Genomic DNA, 7266 nt, shown 5'->3' with positions numbered 1-7266 from the left:
AGACAGACAGATAGATAGATAGATAGATAGATAGATGACAGACAGATATATAGATGGATAGATGACAGACAGACAAACAGATAGACAGACAGATAGATAGATAGATAGATAGATAGATAGATAGATAGATAGATAGATAGATAGATAGATAGATAGATAGATAGATATAGATAAAACTACAAGCATCGCTTACCTCAGTAATATAATGCAATCAAATGATCTTCATTTTTTCAGAAATATTGATATATATTATTAAATTAATTTATCAGTATATCATAATTACATTGATACAGCCCTAGTCAGAGGTTTTGTTGTAACCTGATGCTGGTGTGTGTGAATAAACTTGCTCTTTGTTCTCTGTTGTGTTTATGTGTCTTTATAAGAAGCTTTTTGAAGAAAGCACTAATAGCTTCCCACGCTGCACTGCTCTCAGAGAGCACATGAGCCCGCCAGCATTCTGCTGACAGTAGATCTGAAAGAGAAAACGAGGATAGTGATATATCCCTTTATTACAGTCCATCCATCTTTTTAATATGAAGGATAACGATTTGTTAAATGAGTTAAATAAATCTAGACTTATTCAAGCTTAATTCCGTTTACATGTTAATGACAAATTGAAATCAAAGGTCGCTCAAAAGGGACCTGAATTTTGAATGGTGCTGTACAATTGGCATTATTATTATTTTTCTGTATGCTTGTGCTGTTAACTGATTTGCATCATTTGAAGCAGGTAAAATCAAGCTCCGAGGGTTATTTTTGTGGTTAGCTTTGTCTTAGCTGACACAAAAGTCACATTTTACTTTGGGTAGCGCAGGGTTTTGTAGGCAAATTTCCTCATTTTAAGGCAAGGTTGTCCTTGTCCTGGAGAGAAGTCACAATTAATCAAGATTACAGGTGGAAATGCATCTCAACAGCAGGAGGTGCTTCATTCCATCGCACACCGGCCAAACCAGCTCACCTCATTCATTCCTCATGCCTGAGCACTGACCCAATGTCTTGTGGTCTGTACCTTGTGAAAGATAATACTTGAAATCCAGTTATGATTCTCAGAACCTGTCTTCCTTTTAAAAGTGACATTTACAATTAGTGAAGAACACAATAGCTTTGTTCTTCATGCATTCATGTTTGGCATAGTCACCCGTCTTGTTATTTGCTAAGTCTGACAATGCAACACATAAAAGATTAATGACTCAAATCCCTCTTTTGATTTCATAACATGTGACCTTTGACCTGGCTGGTGCTTAAAATGGACATTTAACGCACTGATATGAAGTGTTTACAAGGTAAACTTAACTGTTGAGTCATTTTCTAAGCAAGTGCTAGAGGTTTCACAGGTTGCTATGCCTGGCCAATCACTGAGCGGTGTTGAATCTAGAGAGATGGAGAGACATGCCTGAATAGAGCTACTTAGAAACTGGGATGTCAGAGTTAATGTTTACTTTGAAATTTCTTTTGTAAGCTACATGTGTATAAAGGAATAGTGCACCCAACAAAAGAAAATTTGCTCAAAGTTGATTCACCCTCAGGTCATCAAAGATGTAGATTAGTTGTTTCTTCTTTTGGAACAGATTTGGAGAAATTTAGCATTACATCACTTGATCACCAATGTATTCTGAATGGGTGCCATCAGAATGAGAGTCCAAACAGTTGATAAAAACAACACAGTAATTCACAAGTAATACACATGACTCCAGTCCATCACTTAATATCGTGTGAAGCGAAAAGCTGTGTGTTTGTAATAAATAATAATAAGCTTTTCGATGTTTTTATCAGCTGTTTGGACTCTCATTCTGGCGGCACCCGTTCACTGCGGAGGATCCATTGATGAGCAAGTGATGTAATGCAAAATTTCTCTAAATCTGTTCGGATGAAGAAACAAACTCATCTACATCTTTAATGACCTGAGGGTGAGTACATTTTCAGCAAATTTTCATTTTTGGGTGAACTTTTCCTTTTAACAACATATTGAAGACTTTTTTGATATTCAGAATTGCTCTAGGTTTTTTTTAACCTTTAAGAATGAATGTGCTTTAAATTGCCCAGACCTAAGCACACAGATAAGTGGAAGTCCGTGTGCATCCAACTTGTCTGTCGTAGGAGATTAGACTCAATGCTTTGAGAAGCTATGATCTGATTCATAGTACTAAGTTTAGATTCTGTTCCTCGGCTCAGGGAGACTTTTGGAAGCCACAGTGAGATTTGAAAGCTGTGATCTTCAAAGGGTTCATTTTCACCTCTCAGCACTGAAAGTGTTCAGCAGGAATATCAAAGTGCTATATAAGAAAATACAGACCAGGAACCTGAAACTCAAATGACGGCACATAAGCTATAAAATAAGGCCTGTTTCACACTGCATGCATATGTAGCACAAAGGCTTTGTTTCTGCAGCATAACTGCAATGGCAGATTTGTGTTGTGCTTTTACACTAACAGCATTTCTGCTAAGAAAACTGCAGCTCCATGCAAAACATACAGTGATTTCTGGGTCGGAGTATTTTTGATCAGTTACATCAAATAAAATAAGTGCAGCTATGTGTACAATGTGAAACAGGTTTTACAGTGTAAAAATATATTGTATGTGATAAAAATGTAAATAATATGAATTAATCAACCTGATTAGGCATAAAGTAAGAAATATTTTCTACCACCTGAAATTTTTTTTTTGTGTGCTTCATAGCATTTATCACATGTGCTCTGTTTTTTATTTCCATCCCTTGTTTTTTTTTCTTTTTTCTTACATGACCAACAAATGTTGATCATTAAGCCTCTAGGTCAAACAGCAACACAACTAGCATTTGTTTTCCTCGCTGCATTAAAAAACGTTATAATTTCAGAGTACTCCATATACTAACTGCAATTCACTCAGGTTATTCTCTGCGGGCCTTTATTCAGCACACATACCTGTATAGATGTTCCTTAATAAAGTCTGGTGTGATGCACCAGATAGCAGTTATCATCTGGTGTGATGGTAATTCTGGTGTCAGAAATTTTAAAGCCGATTTATTTCATCCTTCAAAAACTTTCTTCCAACTAATAAAGTCTGCACAGTGATAAAGCTACACTGACTGCAGCTGATATATTAGAAGTGAACTTAAGCTTTGGGAATTAAAGTTCTGAAAGTGAACTTTCATGACCTACTTCTCCTAGGGAGATATATATATATATATATACAGTGGGTACGGAAAGTATTCAGACCCCCTTAAACTTTTCACTCTTTGTTATATTGCAGCCATTTGCTAAAATCATTTAAGTTAATTTTTTTCCCTCATTAATATACACACAGCACCCCATATTGACAGAAAAACACAGAATTGTTGACATTTTTGCAGATTTATTAAAAAAGAAAAACTGAAATATCACATGGTCCTAAGTATTCAGACCCTTGGACGTTGCACTTTAGGGTCAGCGATTTCTTTATATTATCTTAATTGCAAAAGATTTGAAATAATTTTGCTTTATTTTTTATTTATTTATTGGTTTTTGTTTGTTTTAATAGCAATATCTGTCAATACTTCGCCGACACTTAAACTGACAGTAATCATGGACAGGTTATTGCTGACAGGATAGCACATTCGGTAAGGGAAATGCTCAAGGCAAAAAATATCATATTATCTGTCAGAAACGTTGTCAACACCGTCAAAAATAGAAGCATTTAACATATACAGTGTGTATATATATATATAATGAATCCTCCAAACCTCAAGGACAAGTAGGTCATGGAAGTTCACTTTCAGAACTCTAATAAAATAAATCCTCTAAACCTAACGCCACATATACTGTATGGTTCTGCTTCAGTAACCTTGGACTGAATGTATTATATAAAATCTGAATGCTGCCATATTTAGGTCATCGTAAAGATCTGAAAATCAATTGGAACTTGGAACTAAATTGTATTTCGCAATGCTTTTCCAGATATTATAACACTTCAGTTTATGTCACACATCCTTCTTGAACTCTATGACACTGATAACAATGTCCAAGATAAGTCAGATAGTGAGGAACTCCGTGTTATTATGGGTGTATGTTTAGCGGGTGAGTCAGACTAGTTAACATTAAGGAAATATCATTTCAGCGAGGTTTTCATTAAAGGTGAAGTGTTTCATTTCTGCACCAAAAATAATGAATGTTTCCTGAACACCCCATCAATAGTCCCGTACCAGACTCATGCCATTGGTTCACAGTATTAGCCACAAAGCCACATTTTTTGGGGGAAATCTACCTATAAATTGCTTCCTGTTTCTGTATAACAGAAAAAGTATGATAAAACTAAGCTTCACCTTTAAAAGGGAGAGTTGAAAACCCCAAAAATGAAAGTTCTGTCATCATTTCCAAACCTGTATTACTTTCTTCTGTGAACACAAAGATATTTTGATTAAATGCTTTAGTGTTTTTTTATATACAGTCAAAATACCTTTTTATCTTATTATGTTTTTTCTGCAGAAAGAAAGTCACAGGTGTGAAGTCAAAACGGTGTGAGGTTGAATGTCAAAATAATTTTCATTTTTGGGAGAACTTTCCCTTTAAGGCAAAAAATGGTCCAGTTTACAGACAGAAAGAGAAAGACAATGAAGATGGGCGAGACAAAGATGGCAAACTAGATTATGAAACGCAAACAGCGGGGTCATGCAGGCAGGGACATTAATAAATCTGAAACTGCACTGAGCTCTGATGATGAGCTAAATTTGCTCTGGGAGACACACAAATGCCACATTGCTGATGACATTTATCAGTTGATAGCTGAATTATCACACGCTGATATCAAACGAAGACACTGGGGGAGGACAGCAATTTATACTCCCTCAGAAGCCATTTCATTTCTTTTCGTTCTCCCATTTCAGGTGACGTAGCTTTTGATAAGGTGTACAGGCCTGAGAAACTGTAATTACGACGCTGAAGGTCAGCGTGGTGCAGTAGCTTTGAACAAATGTGGGCTATCATTGGTCTAAAAGTGATAGCTGGTTATGAACTGTGAGCGTGTCAGGGTAAATGGGCGAGTCTCCCAGCGACTGTAGATTGTACTCCGTGGAATGTGTGTGTGAACAGAGAAAGGTGTATTGTGGTCATTCAATAGCTAAAGGTGCTATTAGAGGAACAGATAAATGTGCTTGTGAATCTCTTAGCTGTCTTTCTCTTTGTTTTAGACCTCAGTTAACCTGTTTGTTCCAGAATATGTTCTTCTTTCATAACCATTTAATTGATTTTTCTGTCTTATTGAGGCTACTAAAGTACTTTGACACAGTGTCCTGTGATGCTTATTTTATGGCGTTGCAACACAGCTACCTAATTCACAGTGCAGAACGTACAGTGCGTTTAGTTTAGCAGTGATTACAGAATTAATCACGTTTATGAATCAGTTCTTTGCGGTGAATCAAAAACAAAAAAAGCAACTAGTTTAGTCCAACAAATGATTCTTATGTTATTGAACCGAACTGAATTCAATCAATACTGACTTGACTTGAATTGAATTGACTAAATAATGGCACTATTGTCCATTGTAGAGCTACTCTGTAGCAGAATTGAATTTGTTTTGTAACTGATGAACTTAAAACATTGACACTGTTATTGAACGACATTGAATAAGCGTTGAACTAAACTGAACTGAATAATGACTCTATTGTCTTCTGTAGAGCTGCTTTACAGCTGAATTTTAATTGCTGAATTTGTTGTTTATTTTGAAGCTGCTTTGAAGCAGTTTGCATTATATAAAGCACTATAAAAATAAATGTGACTTGATTCTAATTGCAATGCGATTTATGAACCAGTCATTTTTGTGAATCAATCATATACAGTACAACCAATGTAGTCTGATTCCTGAACAATTGACTCTTATGAGTCAGAACTTTAGTGAACTGTCTCATCATTCATCAATACAATTCCATTTTTTTCCAAAGAATTTATTCCTTAAAAGTTCTCAAATAAATGTAAAATAAATGTTAGTGGAACCCTTGAGGAACAGAAACAGTAGTAGGAATTACCAACCATCCTTTTATTTTAATAGCAGCTATACAAAAATTTAGCATAGGATTGTTGTTGTCTTTTAAGTCTTACCTTCTCAGTTAGTGCCATATGTTTACTGGACAATGTTACAGTAATCATTTGACACATTTGTCATTAGCAAAAGGTCTCGGAGGAAAAACAGCTTGTTGGAGCCAAACACAATAAGATTGAATTAGTCACTGTTGTGCTGTCAGATACAGTATGACAACAACCTGCAGGGAGCATTTCAAGCTCTCAGGAGACGAGACGAGAGGGACATTAAGCAGGAAAAACAACTGTTAAGGTTTAACACCATTGATGGTGAGTCAACCGAAGGTGGCCGTCTTTGACCCCCATCTTAAATATCTGCCCGTTCCTCTCCAGACATCTCTGGCGCACTCATTCTGGGTTTTCAAACAGAATCAAGAAGAAAATGGATACATTTTTGGACACAAAAATCTGTTTTTCTATGTTGCATTTGTACACAACCCTCCTGTATCCGGCAGTTCAGCAAAGGAGGGTTGCTTTAGATTTGAGAGACTCATAACTGGAGGCACTCTGAAAACATATTTCTCTTTGATGTCCATTTCTTTCAAGTTCTCAGAGGAGCTATTCGTAGACATTGCAGTTTGGAGGCAACAACTAAATTGTGACATTGACATGTGTATTTTTGAATTATTTAATTGGGTGAAAATTCCTGCGCATGAAATAAAATCCCAAATGAAAATGATTTTTTAAATGATTTTGAATTGTTGTATTTTTTTATTATTAAATCATCAGCATAAATTACCCTATTTATTTATTATAATTTTTTTGCATAATGTTAAAGAGAGTCCTGGGAAAATATGTTGAATTGTTATTAAGATAATGTAAAGGTAAAATTTTGTATTTCTTTCATTTGATTTTGAGATTAAATATTGTCACGAATCCGGTCCATGAACTTCCAATTTCATTGACTCTCGCACCACACACTGTTGCACATCACCCCGGACTACATTTCCCATCATGCATTGCACTGATTGCACTCAGCACGGATTGCACACAGCTGTTCACACTGATTGCACCCAGCTGTTTCATATCACTCCCTCACTATTTAACACTCACTCTGATCCCTTCCCTCTGCCGAGCATTGTTTCAGCGTTTATCACTCCCCTAGTGATAGCTACACTACAGAGCCCTCAGTCATTTCCTAGCCCTAGCCCTAGCCCTAGCCCTAGCCCTAGCCCTAGCCCTAGCCAGTATTGTTTCAGCGTTTATCACTCCCCTAGCGATAGCTACACTACAGAGCCCT

At 36.3% G+C, this 7266-nt stretch overlaps 1 long non-coding RNA gene across 1 annotated transcript in view; it reads left to right on the top strand.

Moving 5' to 3' along the window:
• The window catches only part of LOC107582115 (uncharacterized), a 14035-nt gene that overhangs the window by 4274 nt on the left and 2495 nt on the right, over window positions 1-7266 (top strand). The window contains exon 2 of the long non-coding RNA XR_001608908.1: window positions 6585-6590. This is a non-coding gene — a long non-coding RNA (uncharacterized lncRNA). The remainder of the gene's footprint in view (window positions 1-6584; window positions 6591-7266) is intronic.

The sequence above is a fragment of the Sinocyclocheilus grahami genome, unplaced genomic scaffold, assembly GCF_001515645.1.
Source record: "Sinocyclocheilus grahami isolate Dianchi unplaced genomic scaffold, SAMN03320097.WGS_v1.1 scaffold3.1, whole genome shotgun sequence".
In the NCBI taxonomy this organism is placed as follows: Eukaryota; Metazoa; Chordata; class Actinopteri; order Cypriniformes; family Cyprinidae; genus Sinocyclocheilus; species Sinocyclocheilus grahami.
This window is presented reverse-complemented; position numbering and strand designations above follow the sequence as displayed.